The following is a 24,495-nucleotide window of genomic DNA, read 5'->3' as shown; positions in this document are numbered from 1 at the left end:
GTCAAAAATTAATTCACCACAGACGTACGGGGTTTATTTCTGGACTCTCAATTCTATTCCATTGATCTGTATGTCTATCCTTACATTTAGCACAACATTGTCTTGATGCGTGGAGCTTTGAAATAATGTTTGCAGTCGGACTGTGTGAGCCCTCCAACTTTGGTTGTCTTCTGCAAGACTGTTTAAGCTGGAACTTCCATATGAATTTTATGATCAGCCTCTCAACTTCTAAAAAACTGCAGGTAGAATACTGACAGGGATTGCACTGAATGTTTGGATCAATTGGGGGAAATCTGCCATCTTAACAATATTAAGTCTTCCAATCCATGAACACAGGATGTCCTTCCATTTATTTAAGTTTTCTTTAATTTCTTTCAACTGTGTTTTGTCATTTTCAGTGTACAACTCCTGCACCTCGTTGGTTAAATTAATTCCCAAGTACATTATTCTTTTGATTCTATAGTACTGGAATTATTTTCTTCATTACTTATTAGGATTTCTCACTAGTAGTGTACAGAAATACAACTGACTTTTGTATAATGATTTTATAACTTGCAACCCGAATCTGAAGTCTATGTTGTACTGAAAATAATTACAGCAACCACACAACGGAAGCGCAGCTCAGCTACTGAAAAGACTGTAGATGACTTGAGCAACACTACCAAAAAACTTGACCTCGTTGATATTTACAGAACAAGGATAGCAGAATACACATTCTTCCAAAGTGCACGTGTAAGTGAGCACGAGTGACGCCATCTTGGTACACTTAATGGCCCCAGCCCCTCCTCCGTGTGATTACTCGCTGCTCTGGACGTACTCTAAAAAAGTTCACATGCTCTCCTGACTTATGGCCTCTGCTTACGTATGTACTCCCTGATACCTTGATAAATTAAAACTCTGTTCTATGAGTTTCTCTCCAGGAACAGGCTGACCACAGGCAGGAAACACACCTACAAGGTATCCATCACAGCTGACAGAAGAATGGAACAAGGTGATGCCTGGAGCCCGTCATGCCTGGAGACCAACATCCCTGGACCCCCTCCTCACTGCCCATTTTCCCTATATAACTGCCTCAAAATTCTGTAATCCCTGGAGATGGGATTTTGAGACACTAGTCACCCGTGATCTGCCGGCTAATCTAATCTAAATAAACTTCCTTTCCCATCTCTAACCTGTTGTGATTAATTGGCTCAGATGTGGCTGGCGAGCAGAGTGAGCCCATTGCTCAGTATCATACATACGACGTTCACCAAGATAGACCACATGCTGCACCATATGGTAAATCTCAACAGCTTCTAAAGGACTGAAATCATACAAACCAGGTTCTCTGACCACAAGGAATTAAAACTGAAATCAGTTGGAACAAAATATCTGGAAAAATCACAAAGTATTTTGAAATTAAATGACATTTCTAAATAATGCAGGGATCAAAGAAGAAATTGCAAGGAGAATTAGAAAATGAAAACACGGCACATAAAAATGTGTGAGGTGAAGCTAAAGCAGTGCATAGATGGATATTTGTATCAGGAAACGCTTATATTAGAAAAGAAGAATGGTCTCAAATCAGTGATCCAAGCTCCCACCTTAAGAAACCAGAAAAACAAAATCAGCTTGAACCCAGGGGACGCAGAAGGAAAAGAAAAAACAACAGTGATGATCTGAACAGCAATCTATTCAATAGAAATCAAAAAACTTGATAGAAAGAAATCAATGAAACTAAGAGCTGGTTCCCTGACAAGATCAGTAAATTTATCAGATTTAGCCAGACTGATAAAAATGAATGAGGTGGGTGTGACACAGATTACCAATATCAGTAACGAGCTGGAGGGGACATCAATACAGATGCTTCAGACACTAACTGGATGATAAGAGAACACTGTTAAATACATCAGCCAAATAAATTTGAGACTTAGATGAAATGGGAATACTCCTTGAAAGACACTACCTAGCAAACCTCAGTCAAGAAGAGATAACATGAATAGCTCTGTGTCTATCAAAGAGAGTGAACTCAACAAAAACAAACAAATAAACAGACAAAACAAAACAAAAACCCTTCCCTCCAACAAAACTCAAGGCTCAAGCAGCTTCACTGGTAAGTTCGGTCAAACACGTATGGAAGAAATAATGCCGGTGCTACAAACTCTTCCAGGTAATTGGAGAAGAAGTCATACTTCCTGAAACGTCTTACAGAGCTAGCAACACGCTGATATCAAAACTAGACAAAAACATTTTAAGGAAATAAAATGACAGACCAATATCACTCATGAACATAGACACAATAATCCAAAATAAAATATTAGCTGTTTGAAACTAGGAATATATAAAAAAGATAAAACATAATCCATAGCCAAATGGGGTTTACTCCATGGCTTCAAGACTGGTTGAACATTTGAAAATCAGTCACTGCGACTCACCATAATAACAGACTAAAAGACTAAAGGAAATATGAGCGTCTCAACAGATGTATATAAAGCATTTGATAAAATTCAACATGGTAAAACCTCTCAGCCAAGCAGAAATAGAGAGGGATTTCTGTCTTAGTCCTTTTGGGCCGATATAACAGAAATACCATGAACTGGGTGGATTGTAAGACAAGACAAACTTATTTCTCACACTTCTGGAGTTCTCACACTTCTGGAGGCCGGGAAGCCGAAGATCAAGGTGCCGGCAGATTTGGTGTCTAGCGAGACCCCCCTTCCTGCTTCATAGACTGTCGACCTCTGTGTCCTCAGGGGGCCGGAGGGGCAAGGGAGCTCTCTGGAGTGTCTCTCTCTCTTTTTTTTTTCTTTTATTTTTTAAACATCTCCTCTTTTGACGTTTATTTATTGCCTGATTTTTTTTTTAATTAAGGTTATGAAAGTTAACATCCTTGTGAAATTACAGTTGTACATCATTATTAGTCATGTTGTAGGTACACCACTTCACCCCTAGTGCCCTCCCCCCACCCCCCTTTCCCCTGGCAACTACCGATCAGTTCTCTCTGTCCATATGTTAACTACCACCAATGAGTGGAGTCATACAGAGTTCGTCTTTCTCTGTCTGGCTTATTTCACTCAACATAATACCCTCAAGGTCTATCCATGTTGTTGTGAATGGGACGACTTTGTCCCTTTTTATGGCTGAGTGGGATTCCATTGTATATATATACCACATCTTCTTTATCTAATCATCAGTTGCTGGGCACTTAGGTTGGTTCCATGACTTGGCTATTGTGAATAATGCTGCGATGAACATAGGGGTGCATGGAACGTTTGGAATTGCTGATTTCAGGTTCTCAGGATAGATGCCCAGTAGTGGGATGGCTGGGTCATAAGGTATTTCTATTCTTAACTTTTTGAGGAATCTCCATACTGTTTTCCATAGTGGCTGCACCAGTTTGCATTCCCACCAACAGTGTATGAGGGTTCCCTTTTCTCCACAGCCTCTCCAACATTTGTCACTCTTGGTTTTGGATATTTTTGCCATTCTAACAGGTGTAAGGTGATATCTTAGTGTAGTCTTGATTTGCATTTCCCTGATGATTAGTGATGATGAGCATCTTTTCATGTGTCTATTGGCCATCCGTATATCTTCTTTGGAGAAATGTCTGTTCATGTCCCCTGCCCATTTTGTGATTGGGTTGTTTGATTTTTTTATTGTTGAGTTGTGTGAGTTCTTCGTATAGTATGGAGATTAACCCTTTGTTGGATAAATAACTTGTGAATATTTTTTCTCAATTAGTGGGCTGTTTTTTTTGTTTCAATCCTGTTTTCCCTTGCCTTGAAGAAGCTCTTTACCCTGATGAAGTCCCATTTGTTTATTCTTTCTATTGTTTCCCTCATGTGAGGGGTTATGGTGTCCGAAAAGATTCTTTTGAAGCTGATGTCAAAGAGTGTACTGCCGATATTCTCTTCTAGGAGACTTATTGTTTCAGGCCTAATCTTTAGGTCTTTGATCCAAACTTTTGAGTTTATTTTAGTGAATGGTGAAAAAGAATGGTTGATTTTCATTCTTTTACATGTGGCTGTCCAGTTTTCCCAGCACCATTTGTTGAAGAGACTTTCTTTCCTCCATTGTAGGCCCTCAGCTCCTTTGTCAAAGATTAGCTGTCCATAGATGTGTGGTTTTATTTCTGGGCTTTCAATTCTGTTCCACTGATCTGTGCATCTGCTTTTGTACCAGTACCATGCTGTTTTGATTACCGTTGCTTTGTAGTATGTTTTGAAGTCAGGGGTTGTGATGCCTCCGGCTTTGTTCTTCTTTCTCAGGATTGCTTAGCAATTCGGGGTCTTTTGTTGCCCCATATGAATTTTAGGATTCTTTGTTCAATTTCTGTAAAGAATGTCATTGGGATTCTGATTGGGATAGCGTTGAATCTGCAGATTGCTTTAGGTAGTATGGACATTTTAACTATGTTTATTCTTCCAATCCACGTACATGGAATGTCTTTCCATCTCTTTATGTCGTCGTCGATTTCTTTCAAGAAGGTCTTGTAGTTTTCGTTGTATAGATCTTTCACTTCCTTGGTTAAATTTATCCCAAGGTATTTTATTCTTTTTGTTGCGATCGTGAATGGGATTGAGTTCTTGAGATCTTTTTCTGTTAGTTCATTGTTAGCATATAGAAATGCTGATTTCTGTATGTTGATTTTATACCCTGCAACTTTGCTGTAGCTGTTGATTGTTTCTAACAGTTTTTCTATGGATTCTTTGGGGTTTTCTATATATAAGATCATGTCGTCTGCAAACAGCGAGAGTTTTACTTCTTCGTTGCCTGTTTGGATTCCTTTTATTTCTTTCTCATGCCGAATTGCTCTGGCCAGAACCTCCAGTACTATGTTGAATAAGAGTGGTGAAAGTGGGCACTCTTGTCTTGTTCCTGTTCTGAGAGGGCTGGGTTTCAGTTTTCGTCCGTTGAGTATGATGTTGGCTGTGGGTCTGTCATATATGGCCTTTATTATGTTGAGGTACTTTCTTTCTACACCTATTTTCTTGAGGATTTTTATCATAAATGGATGTTGGATCTTGTCGAATGCTTTCTCTGCATCTATTGAGATGATCATGTGGTTTTTGTTTCTCATTTTCTTAATGTAGTGAATCACGTTGATTCACTTGCAGATGCTGAACCATCCCTGTGTCCCTGATATAAATCCCACTTGATCATGGTGTATAATCTTTTTGATATTTTGCTGTATTCAGTTTGCCAAAATTTTGTTGAGGACTTTTGCATCTATGTTCATCAGTGATATTGGCCTGTAGTTTTCCTTCTTTGTGTTGTCCTTGTCAGGTTTGAGGATCAGGGTGGTCTCGGCTTCATAGAAAGTATTAGGGAGTGCGCCATCTTCCTCTATTTTCTGGAATAGTTTGAGAAGGATAGGTATTAAATCTTCTTTGAATGTTTGGTAGAATTCTCCAGAGAAGCCGTCTGGTCCTGGACTCTTATTTTGGGGGAGGTTTTTGATTACTGTTTCTATTTCTTTACCTCTGATTGGTCTATTCAGGTTCTCTATTTCTTCCTGATTCAGTTTGGGTAGGTTGTATGAGTCTAGGAATTTATCCATTTCTTCTAGGTTGTTCAATTTGTTGGCATACAGTTTTTCATAGTATTCTCTTATGATCCTTTGTATTTCTTTGGTATCTGTTGTGATTTCTCCTCTCTCGTTTCTAATTTTATTTATTTGAGACTTCTCTCTTTTTTTTTAGTGAGTCTGGCTAAGGGTTTGTCGATTTTGTTAATTTTTTCGAAGAACCAACTCTTTGTTTCATTGATCCTTTCTATTGTCTTTTTTCATTTCAATATCATTTATTTCTGCTCTAATTTTTATCATTTCCCTCCTTCTACTGACTTTGGGCTTTGTTTGTTCTTCTTTTTCTAATTCCATTAGGTGTTGTTTGAGGTTGTTTATGTAAGATTTTTCTTGCTTATTGAGGTGAGCCTGTATTGCGATGAATTTCCCTCTTAGGACTGCCTTTGCTGCGTCCCAAATCATTTGGTACGGTGTGTTTTCATTTTCATTTGTGTCCAGATAATATTTGATTTCTTCTTTAATTTCTTCAATAATCCACTGTTTGTTCAGTAGCATGTTGTTTAGTCTCCACATTTTTGGCCCTTTCCCCGCTTTATTCTTGTAGTTGATTTCTAGTTTCATAGCATTATGTTCAGAAAAAATGCTTGATATTATTTCAACCCTCTTGAACTTACTGATGCTTGCTTTGTTTCCCAAGATATGGTCTATCCTTGAGAATGTTCTATGCGCGCTTGAGAAGAACGTGTAACCTGCTGTTTTTGGAGGAAGTGTCCTATATATATATCTACTAGGTCCATCTGATCTAATTTTTCATTTAATTCTATAATTTCCTTGTTGATTTTCTGTCTGGATGATCTGTCCATTGGTGTTAATGGGGTGTTGAGGTCCCCTACTATTATTGTATTGCTGTTGATGTCTCCTTTTAGTTTTGTTAATAGTTTCTTTACGAATTTTGGTGCTCCTGTGTTAGGTGCGTATATATTTATAAGTGTTATGTCATCTTGGTGGAGTGTCCCTTTCATCATTATATACTGCCCCTCTTTGTCTTTCTTTATCTGTTTCGCTTTGAAGTCTACTTTGTCGGATATAAGTATGGCAACACCTGCTTTCTTTTGTTCATTATTAGCTTGGAGTATTGTCTTCCATCCCTTCACTCTGAGTCTGTGTTTGTCTTTGGGGCTGAGGTGTGTTTCCTGGAGGCAGCATATTGTTGGATCTTGTTCTTTGATCCATCCTGCCACTCTGTGCCTTTTGATTAGAGAGTTCAATCCATTCACGTTTAGAGTGATTATTGAAACGTGGGGGCCTACTCTTGCCATTTTATCACTTGTTTTCCGGTTCTTTTGCATTTTGTCCTGATGGAGAGCTGTTACTTTGTGTTATGGTCCTTCTGCTTATCTCCTTTGTTTGTTCTGGATTTTGTAACCCCTTTCCTTTTTTTGATTTTTCAGGAATGAGGTTCTTCCTGAGCATTTCTTCAAGAGGAGGTTTTGTGGCGATGAACTCCCTTAACTTTTGTTTATCTGGGAAAGCTTTTATTTCTCCATTGTATTTGAAGGATATTTTCGATGGGTAGAGTACTCTTGGCTGCACGTTTTTGTCCTTCAGAGTTTTGAATATTTCATTCCAATCTCTTCTAGCCTGTAAGGTCTCTCCTGAGAAATCTGCTGATAGCCTTATGGGGTTTCCTTTGTAAGTTATTTTCTTCTGCCTGGCTGCCCTTAGTATTTTCTCTTTGTCGTTCACTTTTGCTGGTTTCACTACTATATGCCTTGGGGTTGGTCTTCTTGCATTAATAAAGTTTGGAGATCTGTTGGCTTCTGTCACATGAAGTTCCATCTCTCTTCCCAAGTTTGGAAAGTTCTCAGCTATTATTTCTTTGAACAGGCCTTCTGCCCCCTTCTCCTTCTCTTCTCCCTCTGGGATACCTATAATCCTTATGTTGCATCTCCTAATTGAGTCGGATAATTCTCGGAGAGTTTCTTCATTTCTTTTTAGTCTTAGTTCTCTCTCCTCCTCTGTCTGCAGCATTTCTATATTCCTATCCTCCAAATTGCTAATTCTGTCCTCCATATTATCGACCCTACAGTTCAGAGAGTCCAGATTTTTCTTAATCTCCTCCATTGTGTTCTTCATCTCCAGTATTTCTAATTGGTTCTTCTTTAGAGTGTCAAGCTCTTTTGTGACATAGCTCCTGAACTCATTGAGTTGTCTATCTGAATTCTCTTTCAGCTCGTTGAGTCTTTTCATAATGGCAGTTTTGAAATCATCGTCATTTAGGTTATAGATTTCATTGTCTTTGGGATTGTTTTCTGGGTGCTTATCATTTTCCTTCTGTTCTGGGGATTTAATATATTTTTTCATGCTGCTTGATGGCGTGGATTTGTGCCTCCGCAGAGAGATAGAGTTTAGCCGCTGCTTCCACTTGTTGCGACTGGTGTGGTGGGGGGGGGGGGGGCAGCTGTTTAGACTGCACCAACCAGGAGCCCTGTCAGCTGTTACTGACTGGACCTGGACCCCTCCTCGTAGTCACAGTGGTCCTGTGGGGTCCCTCGTCGGTTGTGGGGGCAATCTGGTGCCTACTGTTGCAGCCCACTTAGACGCGCTCCCTCCTTGTGGTCTGCAGCGGTGTTGTGGGCTTTCCCAGCAGCCAGGAGCAGGATCACCTATAATCGCCGCTTTGTCCCTAACAGAGCCCACAAGATCACACTTGTCCACTATAGGTCCCAGCAGAGCTATGGGTATCTTCTGCAGTCTGTCGTTAGCTCACCTAGCTGTGCTACTTTTGCCCCAGGGCCTCCCCACCTTGCGGTTGCCAGTCGGGACCTCTCCACTAGTGCTGTGCAGAGGCTTTTGCTGAGGCCGCTACATGTAGGAACCTGGAGTTCCCCCCTGGGCTACGTAGCCGTTTCACCGGAGCTTCACTGTGCCCCACTCCACTCTCACGGGATCTCTGGGAGCCCCTTGCCTCGTCTGGGACACGGCTAGAGTCCGTGGGCCTGGCGGTGGCTTGTAAGCTGCTGCCTTGTGGGGAATTCTGCTCTAGGGAGCTTCCTGGTGTTCCGAATGCTGGGCGGGGCCTCCCTGCCAATGGCGAGTAGAGGCCCTCCCTGCTGGGGGGGGGGGTGCGGGACCCTGGATCGTCGCCCCAGGCCGCAGAGCCGGGTGTTGGAGCTCCACCCAGTCCCCAAGCACGTCCATGGGAAGTCCGGGCACCCCTTGCACCGGAGACCGTGGGCCCAGCAGCAGTTGGCGGTCTGGTGCAGTGCCAGAGAATCCGCCCACCGGGAGCTTCACTTTGTTCTGGATTATGGGCAGAGCCTCCCAGCTAATGGCGAGCAGAGGCTTTCCCTGCTGGGGGGGTGCGGGACCCCGGAGCCTCCCCCCGAGCCACAGAGCCGGGCGCTGGAGCTCCAACCCTGTCCCCAAGCACGTCTATGGGAAGTCCGGGTGCCCCCTGCACCCACCCGTGTGCCGGAGACCGTGGGCCCAGCAGCAGCTTGCGGTCTGGTGCCGTGCCGGGGAATCCGCCCACCGGGAGCTTCCCTTTGTCCTGGATTCTGGGCGTGGCCTCCCTGCTCATGGCGAGCAGAGGCTTTCCCTGCCAGGGAGGTCCGGCACCCCGGCGCCTCCCCCTGGGCTGCAGAGCCGGGCGCTGGAGCTCCAACCATGCCCCCAAGCACGTCCATGGGAAGTCCGGGCGCCCCCTGCACCGACCCGTGCGCCGGAGACCGTGGGCCCGGCAGCAGCTTGCGGTCTGGTGCCGTGCCGGGGAATCCGCCCACCGGGAGCTTCCCTTTGTCCTGGATTCTGGGAGGGGCCTCCCTGCTCATGGCGAGCAGAGGCTTTCCCTGCCAGGGAGGTCCGGCTCCCCGGCGCCTCCCCCTGGGCTGCAGAGCCGGGCGCTGGAGCTCCAACCATGCCCCCAAGCACGTCTATGGGAAGTCTGGGCGCCCCCTGCACCGACCCGTGCGCCGGAGACCGTGGGCCCGGCAGCAGCTTGCGGTCTGGTGCTGTGCCGGGGAATCCGCCCGCCGGGAGCTTCCCTTTGTTCTGGATTCTGGGAGGGGCCTCCCTGCTCATGGCGAGCAGAGGCCTTCCCTGCCGGTGGGTGCGGGACCCTGGGGATTCCCCCTGGGCTTAGGTGTAATCGCGGGGGGCTTGAGTAGGGCTGTTGTCACCTGTTTCCACCGTCGCTCCACTGGTGAGTGCACACTCCCACCCTTGGTGTGTGGCCATGCTATGGGGGAGTCCACTGGAAGAGAGCCTCCTGCAGGAACTAGGCTGTCCGGGGCCGGGGGTCGGTGGTCGGAGAGTTTTCACCTATTCCACCTCCTCCCAGGGGGAAGTCCATCCGCCTTCCGATGTATAGTAGCACAAGACTCTTAGGCGACTTGAGATGCTATCTGGATATCCTTTGTTAATCAGTGAATGTCCAATTAGTTGTAGATTCGACGGGGGAGAGACAAAGAAGACCACTCACTCCGCCATCTTGGTCCCGCCTATTAGCACACTCTTATTGCAACTGTCCTCTTAATTGGGTTGGTACCCAGTGTAGCTGGTTGCTAGGCTCAGGGGCGTACAGTTGTGATAGGCCTGAGGCCAACAAGGCGCATGTCAGTTCTCTTAGGAGTGCAGCTGAGTGGGGCTGGCCCTTGGCATGGATGCACTCAGTTGTTTCAGGCTTTGGAAGGTGGGGCTGATCCTTTTTATGGCTATTTGTGAAGCACAAGTCTTCTGCCGCTGATAAGCCTCACCCCCCCTCTGGACCACATACACTGTCAACACAGTCCTGGTCCATGCACACTTCTCAACCCCCTGGAGCGTACCCCAATGCCACACTGCAGAGGCCCCCACCTCTGCCCCAACGCCCCCCACAGTTCACCTGGTCCTCACACAGGCCCTGCCCCACAGAGGCAGACACCTTTGCCTGCCTGTAGAGGATCAAGGCACTCAGTCAATGCAGGCTGAAAAGTAGCCTGAGGGCTTACTGTTAGGGGGGCCAGTCCCTAGGGTGGGTTGCCTGCCCTGGCTGAACTGGATTAAATCTGTGCTCTAGTGGGTGTGGCAGACCCCTGGGCTAACAGCCCAAGGGACGCACCTCAATGGCCCCCACCTGTGTCTGTATCAGCACGCCTGGACCAGCTCAGAACAACCGCCCCCACCAATGCCTCAGTCTCAGGAGAGCATCCTCCTCTCACCAAGATGCCCCCAGAGCCCACCAGGTGAATCTCGTTTCACCAAAGGACAGTCAGCCTTCTCTCTGGTGATTTTAGGTTGCTGCAATGAGTGAGTTTGTGCGTGGGCCCTTTAAGACCTGGATCTTTTCGGCTTTCGGGCGGATAGCTTTTCTGGGCGTGTCCTCGCTGCAGTTAATAGCCAGCAAAGCCAGACAGTAAGACCCTGCCCCCCCCCTCAGTTGGGCTGAGTCCGAAGGATGGTTATAGCAGTATCGCCCCCGCTCTGGACCTCACTCCTCCAGGAAGGGCTGCGTACCTTAGGTTGGCTCCCGCCTGGCCAGCTGAGAAGCTCTGCTGCTCCCAAAGGTGGCTTTTTTCCTCTCTGGCCGGAGTTACTGACTCTTCTGCTTTCGTCAGGACTGTCCCTTGTTGTGGGGGTTCTCTTTATCCAGTTTTCAGTTTTCAATCCAGGGTGATTCTTCCTAAAATTGTTGTAACCTGGTTGTGTTTGTGGGAGGAGGCGAGTTCAACGTCTGCTCACAGCGCCATCTTGACGAGAACTCTGGAGTCTCTTTTATAAGGGCACTAATCCCGTTCATGAGGCCCCCACCATCATGACCTAATCACATCCCAAAGGCCTCACCTCTAAATACCATCACACTGCGGAAAGATTTCAACATGAATGTTGGGGAGACGGCAATATTCAGCCTACGGCAACAGCCTTAAAGTGATAATTGGCATCTACAAAGGTACCTAAAACTAACATCATCCTTATTTGCGAAGGCCTGAATGCTTTCCCTCTAAGATAGGGAACAAGGCAAGGGCGCATACTTTTGCCACTTCTGTTCAATATTTTACTGGCTATTCAAGCAACAAGAAAGGCAAGAAGAAAGAAAGAAGTAAAACAGTCATTAACCGCAGATAACACATGAATCTATAAAAAGAATCCACAAAAAAGCTACTTGAACTGAGAAGTGAGTTCAGCAGAGTAACATGATACAAAATCAGTATGCAAAAGCCAATTCTGTTTCTATATACCAGCCACAAACCATTAAAAATTGAAATTCAAAAAGCAACATCACATAGTCTACTACCGGTAAACAGGAAAGAGAAGTGTGCCACCACTGTCCCCACTCCCCAACTACAGAGCTGTGGCTCGGTGATTTTGAAGCAGATAGCTCTGAACCTCTTCCCAGAGGAACTGACTTCACTTGCAATGGAGTGTTGAGAAGGTCCAGCCTAGGGGCACTTTCAAAATAGTGGAGGTTGTGGTCAAAGGCAGCTAGTAGAAGATCGGTGGAATCATTGCACTACACAGGCCAAACTGTAGGCTGGCCGGATTACCTGAGACAACCAGGGAGGGAGACAGCTGAAGGAGCCTGCTTGGGGTCAAAACAAATCTGAAACACTGACCTCAATGGCTATCTCTTCAAAGGAGAAAGAATTTCATTGGCTTAGATTATGGAGCAATTTTTGTCCCAGGGCATTGTTGAAAACAATAATCAGCCCACAATTAGCGGGGCTTAACAGCTCAGTGTGGTCAGGGGAAGAGAAAGTCAAAGGCAGCCCTGCCCAAACCAAACCACAGTCATCCCAGGGTGACTGTGGGTATACCCAAGTGGGCATACCCAGTGGGCTCTTCTGGAATAGTCAAATCCAAAGCTTAACACAGCAAAGGCAGTGGGTGGGAAGAGAATGGATTCCACTAAAATAAACCAGCCAGACACTAAGCAAATAAACAAGTAAATAACAATAACCAACGCAGGAGGGGTGGGGTGGATCAGTACCCGGAATAGCCACAACGTATTATCCGCTTTAGACAGCCCAGTTTCCTACAACAACAACGTTATGACACATGCACAGAAACAGGAAAATATGAAAAAGCAAGCAACAGAAACTACCTGAGATTACAAGCAGATGTCAGATTTGATAGACAAAGACTTCAAAGTAGCTACTATAAATACGTTCAAAGAACAAAAGGAAACCACAATCAAAGAAGTAAAGGAAGGTATGATGAAAATGTCACATCAAGTAGAGAGTAGCAATAAAGAAATAAGAAATTATAAAAAAGAATTATAAAATTATATATTAATGATAAAAAAGAACCGAATGGAAATTCTGGAGTTGAAAAGTACATTAGTTGAAGTGGAAAATTCACAAGAGGGGCTCAACAGTAGATTTGAACTACCAGAGAAAGATTTAGCAATCTTAAAGACAGATCAATAGAGATTATACAGTCTGATGAGAGAGAGGAAAACAAATGAGGAAAAATCAACTGAGCTTCAGAGAAATATGGGACACTCTTAAGCACGCCAACGTACACGTAATGAGAGTATCAGAAGGAGAGAGAGGAGCAGAAAAAAATAGTCAAAGAAATATTGCCTGAAGGAAGCTCAACAAACTCTGAGTAGGACGAACAAAAGGAGATCCACAGACACATGGTGAAAATGCTGAAAGCCAAAGATAAAGGAGAAAATCTTGAAAGCAACAAGAAAAAAATGACTCCTCACTTATGAGGGGAAACCCAATAAGATTAACAGCAGATTTCTCAGCACAAACAATGGAGGACAGAAAGCATCAGGACAATATATTCAAAGTGCTCAAAGGAAAATACTATAGGAAGTATACTACAGGAAGAATCATACATCCAGCAAACTATCTTTTAAAAATGAAAGCAACATTACTGAATTTGTTTCTTAGTTCTAACAGTTCTTTGGCGGCATCTTTAGGGTTTTCTATGTCTAAGGGCATGCCATCTGGACCCGGAGGACATTATGTAAGTGAAAAAAGCCAGACGCAGAAAGACAAATACTGCATGATTTCACTTATAGGTGGAATCTAAAATAGTCAAACTCATAGAAGCGGAGTACAGAATGGTGATTGCCAGGGAGTGGGGAGAGGAGAAAATGGGGAGGTGATGGTCAAAGGGTACAAAGTTATAGCTATGCAAATAAGTTTTGGAGATTGACTATACAGCATACTGCCTATAAGCTAACAATACTGTATCGTATACTTAAAATTTGTTAAGAAGGTAAATCATATGTTAAGCGTTCGTATTCACTAATAACAATAACAACAACAACAACAACAACAATAAAGGGGGTGGGAGGACACTTTGGGAGGTGATGGATACTTCCATGTCCTTGATGGCGGTGCTGGTTTTGCGGGTGTATACTTATTCCCAAACTTGTCAAGTTGTATACACTAAATATGTACAGCTTTTGACAGGTCAACCATACCTCAATAAAGTGTTTAAAAAAATAAAAGTGAAAGCAAAATAAAGGCATTCCTAGATGAACAAAAGCTGAGAGGATCTGTTGCTAGCAGAACTGGCTCAGAAGAAAAACTGAAGGAAGTTCAGGTTGCAACAAGTGACCCCAGAGGGTAATTTGAATCCAGAGAAAAAACCAAGAGTGTGGGTAAAGGCAATTATGTAAATACAAAAGACTATATAAATATACATTCTTACTCTTTTCTTCTGGGAACTGATTTTAAAAGCAACTGTACAAAACGATATTATATAATTTATTGTTGGGCCAATAACATATATGATGTGACGTGTTTGCCAATAACAGCACAAGGCAGGTGGCTGGGAGCAAAGCTGTATTGGGTAAGGGAACGAGTCTGGATGGTAACTCAAATCCACAAGAAGAAATACTAGGAATCAGAAATAGTGACAAAGAAGGTTAACAGAACAGAAGGTATAAATAACACACTTGATACCCTGTCTTATCTCAGCTTTTTTAAAAAGGGATAAAATTATATACAACAAAGTAATGATAAGAGTGTATTAAGGGGATGTACCCTTTGTAGATGTAATATATATATAACAATACCACCAAAAGAGGGAAATGGGAATAGAGCTACAACGTTTCTATATCTCACTGGAACTGGTGTGAATCTGAAGCCGGCTGTGATAAGTTAAGATGTGTATGGTAAGCCTTAGAGCACCTACTAAGGAAATAACTCAAAAAATACAGCGAACACGTCATTAAAGAAATTAAAATGCTACATTAGAAAATATCCATTTAATGCAAAACAAAGCAGTAAAGGAGGAACCAAAGAACAAAAAGACATGAGACACAGAGGAAAAAAATGCATATAACGGCAGATATAAGTCCATCTACATCAATAACAACATTAAATGTGAATAGATTAGACAATCCAGTCAAAAGGCAGACACTGACAGACTGGATTTAAAAAAAAACCAACAAGCGCCAACTGTATGTTGCCTACAGGAGACACAGTTTGGTTCAAAGATACAAACAAACTGCAAGTCAGGTAAGGGAAAAGATGTATCATAAAAGCCACCACCACAGGAAAGCCGGAATGGATATCCTCATATCAGGTACTTACTTTGAACATTAAACATACACTTACCATACGACCCAGCAATTCTACTCCTAGAGAGTTCTACCCAAGACAAATGAAAACATATGTCCACATAAAGACCTGTACTCAAACATTCACAGCACTTTTATTCATAATAGCCAAACCTAGAAACAACCCAAATATTCAACAACTGGTGTATGGATAAAAGGAAAACAAACTGAGCTATACCCACACAAAGGAACATTACACACTAATAAAAAAGGACTACTGATGCATGTAACAGCATAGATGCATCTCAAGTATGCTAAATTAAAGAAGCCAAACACAAAAGGCTACCCATTACATGATTTCATGTAAATGGCATTCTGGAAAAGGCACAACTATAGGGACAGAAGTATATCAGTGGTTGCCAGGGTACGGAAGTGGAGGAAGGAGTCTGACGGCAAATGGCACAAGGGGATATCTTCGAATGATGGAAATTTTCTATATTTTTATTGTGGTGGTGGTGGTTACACAACGTGAACATTTGTCAAAATGCTACATACAACAAACACATAGATAAGGAGAACCGATTAGTGGTTACCAGAGGGGAAGGGGGTGGGGGAGGGCAAAAGGGGCAAAGGGGCACATACGCTGGTGACGGATGGAAACTAGACTATTGGTGGTGAACACGAGGCAGTCTACCCAGAAACTGAAATATAATAATGTACACCTGAAATTTACACAATGTCGTAAACCAGTATGACCTCAATAAAATAATTAAAAAGTTGAAAACACAAAACAAAAAAACTCTACAAACTATCTTAAAAGGCTGACTTTTATTGTACGTAAATTCTCTCTCAACACCTCTGACTTTCGTTTTTTCAAAGGAAAAAGAACTTTGAAGCCAAGTATTTAAATATTGGTTATTGTATTACATTTAGACCATGACTTCATAAAAATAAAAGTCTCATTTCGGAATTCTTCACAGACCTGGCCCTCTTCTGGTACGCCCCAGGTCAACAGATGGCACCATCCTACTCTTATTACCCAACACAGAAACCTGGTCTTAACCACGTACTTCTCCCTCTCTTTCACCTCAAGTCCAAATCCTTGCTGAGTTCTTTCCATTTTACTTCCTAAATACCTGTTTAATACCTTTTACTTTTTTGTGTGTCCGCCACACTTGCTCTAGTCCGAAGCCTCTTTCCCTTTGATCGTCAAAACCACCTTCTAACTGGTCTCCCACATCACTCAGGGTGTCTGTCTCCCTCTTCCCTCCCCTCCCCTTTCTCTCACACAGGTGCAGGCCTGTCCACTGCTTTTCAGATAAAGACCATACTCCTACACAAGGACGTCAGGGCATGGTCCAGCCCCTGCCTACCTCTCTAGCAGTATGAAAAGCAGTGCTTCCCCTTCTTGTCTCTCTTATTGGGCTTCTTTCACATCCTCCAATTCCCCAAGCTTCTCCACTTACATTGTCCCCTCTTCCTGAGGGCTGCTGATTAGTTAACTCCTGTGTGTCTTTCACATTTCAACTCAAGCATTGTCTCTCTTTTTTTTTATTGCAGTAACATTGGATTATAACCTTATATAGCTTTGAGATGTACCTCGTAATATATTTCGAATTCTCTGTAGACTACCTCATGTTCACTACCCGAAAACTAATTCTAGTCCACGACCTCACATGTGAGCCTAATCACCCCTTTTCTCCTCCCCACTCCCCCCTTCCCCTATGGTAACCACCCATCCAGTCTCCGTTGCTTTGTGTTTGTTTGTCGTTGTTCTTATCTTCTACTTATGAGTGAGATCATATGGTATTTGACTTCCTCCCTCTGACTTATTTCACTCAGCATAATACCCTCAAGGTCCATCCATGTTGTCACAAATCACCCGATTTCATCATTTGTTATGGCTGAGTAGTATTCCATTGCGTATATGTACCACATCTTCTTTGTCCATTTGTCCCTTGATGGGCACCTAGGTTGCTTCCAAGTCTTGGCTATTGTGAATAATGCTGCGATGAACACAGGGGTGCATGTATCTCTACCCATTTGTGTTTGCAAGTTCTTTGGATAAATACCCAGCAGTGGGATAGCTGGGTCATATGGTAGATCTACTCTTAATTTTCTGAGGATATTCCATACTGCTTTCCATAGCGGCTTGCACCAGTTTGCACTCCCACCAGCAGTGTATGAGGGTTCCCTTCTCTCCACATCCTCTCCAACAGTTGCTGTTTCCTGTCTTGTTAATTACAGCCATTCTGATCGGAGTGAGGTGATACCTCATTGTAGTTTTGATTTGCATTTCCCTGATAGCTAATGATGCGGAGCATCTTTTCATATGCCTGTTGGCCATCCGTATATCTTTGGAGAAATCTCTGTTCAGATCTTTTGCACATTTTTTAATTGGGTTGTTGGGATGTATCAGTTCTTTGTATATTTTGGATATTAACCCCGTATCGGATATATGGTTTGCAAATATCTTCTCCCAATTGTTAGGTTGTCTTTTCATTTTGTTGATGGTTACCTTTGCTGTGCAGAAGCTTCTTAGTGTGATGTAGTCCCATTTGTTCATTTTTTCTTTTGTTTCCCTTGCCGGGTCAGACAAGGGACTTGAAAACATGCTGCTCACACCGATGTCAAAGAGCGTACTGCCTGTGTTTTCTTCTAGAAGTTTCATGGTTTCGGGTCTTACATTCAAGTCTTTCATCCATTTTGAGTTGATTTTTGCGCATGGTGTAAGGGAATGGCCTACTTTTATTCTTTTGCATGTGGCTGTCCAGTTTCCCAACACCATTTATTGAAGAGACTCTCCTTTCTCCATCGTATGCTCTTGGCTCCATTGTCCAATATTAGCTGCCCATACATGTGTGGGTTTATTTCTGGGCTCTCGATTCGGTTCCGTTGATCTGTGTGTCTGTTTTTGTGCCAGTACCATGCTGTTTTGGTTACTATGGCTTTGTAGTATATTTTGAAATCAGGGAGTGTGATACCTCCAGGTTTGATCTTTTTTCTCAGGAATCCTTTGGCTATTTGGGGTCTTTTGCTGTTCCATATAAATTTTAGGATTCTTTGTTCTATTTCTGTGAAAAATGTTGGAACTTTCACAGGGATTGCATTGAATCTATAGATTGCTTTAGGAAGTATGGACATTTTAACTAAGTTAATTCTTCCAGTCCAGGAGCATGGAATATCTTCCCATTTCTTTGTATCTTCTTCGACTTCTTTCAACAATGTTGTATAGTTTTCGGTGTACAGCTCTTTCATCTCTTTGGTTAAGTTTATTCCTAGGTACTTTACTCTCTTTGTTGCAATTGTGAATGGGATTGTATTCTGAATTTCTCTTTCTGCTACTTCGTTGTTAGTGTACAGAAATGCAGCCGATTTTTGTGTGTTGATTTCGTATCCTGCGACTTGACAGTATTCATTCATTATTTCTAAAAGTTTTTTAGTGGATTCTTTAGGGTTTGCTACATATAAAATCATGTCGTCTGCAAAGAGCGACAGTTTCACTTCTTCTTTTCCAATATCGATCCCTTTTCTTTCTTTTTCTTGCCTGATGGCTCTGGCTAGGATGTCCAATACTATGTTAAATAAGAGTGGTGACAATGGGCATCCTTGTCTGGTTCTTGTTCTTAGAGGGATAGATTTCAGTTTTTCTTCGTTGAGAATGATCTTTGCTGTGGGTTTCTAATGTACGGCCTTTATTATGTTGAGGTGTTTTCCTTCTATATCCATTTTATTTAGAGTTTTTATCATAAGTGGATGGTGTATCTTGTCAAATGCTCTCTCTGCGTGTATTGAGATGACCATGTGACTTTTATTCTTCATTCTGTTAATGTGGTGTATCACGTTGATAGACTTGCGGATGTTGTACCATCCCTGCATCCCTGGAATGAAACCCACTTGATCATGACGTATGATCTTTTTAATGTATTGTTGTATTCAATTTGCTAGTATCTTGTTGAGGATTTTTGCAACAATGTTCATCAGTGATATTGGCCTGTAATTTTCTGTTTTTTGTGTTGTCCTTGTCTGGTTTTGGTATCGGGATAATGCTGGCGTCGTAGAAGGAGGTAGGAAGCCTCCCCCCGTCTTCAATTTTTCAGAAGAGTTTGAGAAGGATAGGTATTCAGTCTTCTTTGAATGTTTGGTAGAATTCACCAGGGAAGCCGTCTGGTCCTGGACTTTTATGTTTTGGGAGGTTTTTGATTGCTGTTTTGATCTCCTTACTGGTGATTGTCCTATTCAGATTTTCTACTTCTTCTTGGTCCAGTTTTGGAAGGTTGTATGTTTCTAAGAATTTATCCATTTCTTCTAGAGTATCCAATTTGTTGGCCTATAGCTTTTCACAGTATTCTCTTATTATCTTCTGTCTTTCTGGGGTGTCCGTTGTAATTTCTCCTCTTTCATTTCTGATTTTATTTATTTGAGCCTTCTCTCTTTTTTCCTTGGTGAGTCTAGCTAAGGGTTTGCCAATTTTGTTTATCTTTTCAAAGAACCAGCTCTTGGTTTCATTAATTTTTTCTATTGTTGTTTTAGTCTCTATTTCATTTATTTCTGCTGTGATCTTTATCATTTCCTTCCTTCTCCTGATCTGGGCTTTGTTTGTCCTTCTATTTCCAGTACCCTTAGATGCACTGTTAGATTGTTTATTTGGGATTTTTCTTGTTTGTTGAGGTAGGCCTGAATTGCTATAAACTTCCCTCGTAGAACCGCTTTTGCTCTATCCCATAGATTTTGGCATGTCGTACTTTCATTTGTCTCCAGGAACTTTTTGATTTCTCCTTTGATTTCTTCAATGACCCAATCGTTGTTCAGTAGCATTTTGTTTAATCTCCACATTTTTGTGGCTTTTCTGATTTTCTTCCTGTAGTTGCTTTCCAGTTTCATACCTTTGTGGTGAGAAAAGATGCATGGTATTATTTCGATCTTCTTAAATTTACTGACATTTGTCTTGTGGCCTAATGTGATCAGTCCTGGAGAATGTTCCATGTGCATTTGAAAAGAATGCGTATTCTGTGGTTTTTGGACGGAATGTTCTATATATATCCACTAAGTCCATCTAGTCAAACGTGTCCTTTAAGGCCAGTGTTTCCTTATTCATCTTCTGTTTGGATGATCTATCCATTGATGTAAGTGGAGTGTTAAAGTCCCCTAGTATTATTGCGTTACTGTCTATTTCTCCTCTTATGTCTGTTAATAATTGCTTTATATATTTAGGTGCTCCTATGTTGGCTGCATTGATATTTACAAGTGCCATATCTTCCTGTTGGATTGTTCCCTTTATCATTATGTAGTGCCCTTCTTTGTCTCTTGCTACAGTTTTTGTTTTAAAGTCTATTTTGTCTAATATAAGCATTGCTACCCACGTTTTCTTTTCTTTGCCATTTGAACGGAATATCTTTTTCCATCCTTTCATTTTCAGTTTGTGTCTTTAGGTCTGAAGTGTGTCTCCTGTACGCAGCATAAGCATGAGTCCTGTTTTTTTATCCAGCTGGCCACCCTAGTGGGTGTGGTAGACCCCTGGGCTAACAGGCCAGGGGAAGAACTTCAATGGCATCTGCCTGTCTGTGTCAGCATGCCTGGACTAGGTGAGAACAATGACCCCCACCAATGTCTCAGTCTCTGGAGAGGTCTCTCCTCTCACTGAGATGCACCCGGAGCCTACTAGGTGAGTCTCTTTTCACCAAAGGACTGTCAGCCTTCTCTCCGGTGATTTTAGGTTGCTGAGACAGGTGAGTTTGTGCGTGGGCCCTTTAAGACTCGGGTCTTTTCGGCTTTCCTCCGATAGCTTTTCTGGGGGTATCCCCACTGCAGTTAATAGCCGGCAAAGCCAGATAGCAAGAGCCTCGTCTCAGCCGTGCTGAGTCTGAAGGATGCTTACAGTAGTATCGGGCCCCCACTCAGGACCTCACTTCTCCAGGGAGGGATGCGTACCTTAGGGTGGCTCCCGCCTGACTGGCTGAGAAACTCCGCTGCTCCTGAAGGTGGCTTTTTTCCCTCTCCAGAAGGAATTTCTGCCTCTTCCACCTTAGTCAGGACTGTCCCTTGTTGCGGGGGTTCTTTTAATCCAGTTTTCAGTTTTCTATCCAGGGTAATTTTTCCAAAGATAGTTGTAACCTGGTTGTGTTTGTGGGAGGACATGAGTTCAGAGTCTTCCTACACCACCATCTTGACGAGATCTCCAAGCACTGCCTCTTAAGGGAAGACCTTCCAAAAGGTCTTGCCAAGGTCACTTCTTCCCAAGCCCTGGAGTGGGCGTCTTTGGTACCACCAATCACAGCAGTAATTTTTACATTTATTTGTATGATCATTAGATTCATTATTGTCCCATGATTTTACATAAACCCCATGAGGGCACGGATGCTTCTTTTTTTATTGCATCTCCCAGGCACCCAGCACAGTGCCTAGACCACAGTTGAAGCTTGGTGAACTGTAGTTAAATGAACAGTCTCCCCCACCATCTTTTTTAAACACACACACACACACACACACACACACACACACACACACAGTGACCATCATAGTTATCCAGGACAGTGACCAGTGTCTGGGCCGCCCCCTGACCTGGATTAGGAGGTTGGGGAGCACTGGTAGTTTTGCTAGAGGGTGGCTTCCAGCTTCCCTAAGGTGCCACAGCACTACTCTCAGCAGGGCTAAGAAGCTTTCTGTATCTGTCACTGGTAAGGACCGAGACCTTCATGCCTTCACACACTCAGTGGCCCCTTGTTAGGGCTGATAGTGAGTCCTCAGAACACTCATCACTAAGTGCAATAATTCCCTCCCAGACTTCAGACCAGGGAGCCCTGCCCGACAATAATGGAGTACTCTATCCTCTTAGCAGAAAAGCAAGGCCAGAAAACGGACTTTTTGCTGTTTATCTCCTCTTAACGCGTTCTCTCACCTTTGCATTCACTTCCCCATTTCTTGTCTGAGTCACCCAATCCAACCCTGCTAATTCCCAACCGATTATTACCACAACCTGTATCTGCATCTCGCTTTCTGCGTATGGATTTATTGGGGGAAGGTTGGATCTAACTACTGCACTATGTATTTTCTTTCTCTTTTCCCTTCTGAATCTGTAGGCTTCCAGACTTCAAGAAAAGTGCTCCAGATCACCCACAAAAGGAGCAGGTGAGGCTGCGACTCTCATCCACAGAGTAGTTCTAAGCAGTACTGCTTTCTAGGAACCACATGCTGCCCCACTGCCCCAAGGGAGTCAAAAGGGAGCGAAGGTCTAAGAAGTCTTAATACAGACACTTATCTCGATAGCACATCAGCCTCTTTGTAGGGACGTGCGAGTTGGGTTTGGTTTGGTTTTTGCCTGTATTGACTGTGGCCTTTTTCACAGTGCGTGCAGACTTAGCCAACCTTCCATCTGGACCTCTCTGCTTCCCCTGCTCCTCTCTGCTACTGCACCACAGATCTTTCTCCTGCTTTAAACACACTGATTGGTTTTTCACCTGGCAAGCATAATGAAATAAGTTTTTATCCTGAAACGTCAAGACACCTAAGAGAATGAGTCTTCAGAAAAACTATTTTAAAAATTATAATAGGAACGCTGGCTATGTAATAACGAAGATACAGCAAATAGAACAGTGAATAAAATGTTATGTGAAAATTATCTAGAGTTTCACACTTAGAGAAAGACACTTAATATGTGGTTATTCCCTTCCAGGCTATTTTCCTATGCATTTTTTAAATTATGAGTTTGGGAAGGGGAGATAATGTCTTTATACCGTATCTGTTGTTTTGCTTGTTTGACATTATACCATAAACTACCTTCCGTAATGATAACGACGATGAGGATGTGGATGCCGACGTCAACAGGAGCAAACACACGCAGAGACTCTGATACGGCAGAAACTGTTCTTTGTGATGTGCACATGTTGACTCGTCACCCCATAGTATTTCATGCACCTAGGAGACAGCATGGTCAACCCGTACACAGATACATGTAATCTGATTAATGCTGCCAGACATGTTCATCTGGCTTTTGATCCAGAGGACATGTGACACTGAGGTCACACTCCAGAGTTTAGGGTTGCATCTCATGTGTCTTTATGTTTCTCTCTGGCCTGGGTACAAATCTGACTCTGACCTTGCTGGCTAGGTGGCTGCGGGCAAATTACTTCACCTGTTAATCTCCTCGTGTCTCAGCTTCCTCATCTATAAGAAAGGATGATAACATTCAAAATGCTTACCTCATAGAGTTGCTGTAAGTACTCAATGACTTTTAAAATTATATATGTAGAGAGAGAGCTAAAAACAAGGCCGGGCCTATAGGAAGCATCCAGAAGTGTGAGCTTTTATTCCCTTCTGCTTTTTGCTTGTACCCATTACCCCTTCCTCCCATTTGCCCCCTCCCTGCCCCCCACTTTCACTTCCCCCACTCCCACCCCACTCTCTCTCCCCTTTGCCCCTTCCCTCAGACTCTCCATCCGAAAACAGTTCACCGTCGCCTCATGATTTACCTCAGAAAACGGTAACATCATCAGCCTTTTATTAAATCAATAATGAATATTAGTGCTAGAAATAACGAACACAATAAAACTGACAATGTGAAAACTACACAAGAAACAAAGTGTTACTGAAGAAAATTTGACTCCTAATGGTTTCATACCTTCATCAGATTCAAATCTCCACAACTTGATACAGGAGAATCAGACTAGATAGAACTAATGGCAATAAAAGAAATCACATGATGAGGCTCTTTGGCCTTTACATATCAGTCTTTAAAATGTTTTTTAAAATTTACATACTCATGTTCTATCATCATCCAGTGACCATTTACTTTCCCAGCATTACACAAATCATATGAAGAGGGTATTAGAGTTCTAATTTCCTAGGGAAGTTTCCATTCAAATTTTCCATATGAGCACACGATGATGAAACCCTGGCAGTACATTTAGGCTTCACGAGAACCCTACAAGGAGAACTGAATATTCATTATGCTAACAAAAATATGACCTTTCATGCCCCATACACTCAGTTCTTGAGTCCCCGAAGAGCTGAAGTGAGCGTGCAAAGTCCATCCAGTCAGTCAAAGGTAGTCTTGACACTGTCTCTCTGGAACATGCTCCAGGAAAATGTGGCAACAGCAACAACACTGACAACAACAACTAGAATTGACTGGGAACTCACCATACGCCAGGCACCGTCCTGACAACTTTACACGTCTGAACATAGTCGGTGCTCTAAACTGCCCCAAGAAGTAGCTAAATTTACTACTAACTAGTGTTTTCATTTTACTAATGGAGAAATGAGGCAGCGAGATGCTAAGCAACTTGCTCAGTGTCACTCAGCAGTAAGTGGTGGAGCCACAGGTCTGGAGGCATTGTGGAAAACTCACTGTGTTGTGTACTTATTCAATGAAGGGTAAGATCCAAACGCTACCACAAAATACGTAGAATAACAGCTGACGTGTAACACAAATTGCTTTCGCAGCATAGAACTGCTGAGTAAGTAGGAATTGGATCTCAATAGCAATCTT

The 24,495-nt window shown here is 43.0% G+C and overlaps 1 protein-coding gene across 14 annotated transcripts in view; it reads right to left on the bottom strand.

Moving 5' to 3' along the window:
* The window catches only part of FAM156A (family with sequence similarity 156 member A), a 94,448-nt gene that overhangs the window by 53,787 nt on the left and 16,166 nt on the right, over positions 1-24,495 (bottom strand). The window contains exon 1 of one of the 14 annotated variants that reach the window (XM_070257065.1): positions 11,003-12,519. The exons of the other annotated variants lie outside the window; for them this stretch is intronic. The gene's annotated coding sequence lies outside the window, so the exon portion shown is untranslated. Of the gene's footprint in view, positions 1-11,002; positions 12,520-24,495 lie in introns of those variants that run through there. 14 annotated transcript variants of the gene reach the window in all.

This window comes from Equus caballus, chromosome X (assembly GCF_041296265.1).
Source record: "Equus caballus isolate H_3958 breed thoroughbred chromosome X, TB-T2T, whole genome shotgun sequence".
NCBI classification, from domain to species: Eukaryota; Metazoa; Chordata; class Mammalia; order Perissodactyla; family Equidae; genus Equus; species Equus caballus.
The sequence above is the reverse complement of the archived record's forward strand: the minus strand, read 5'-3'. Positions and strand labels throughout refer to the sequence as shown.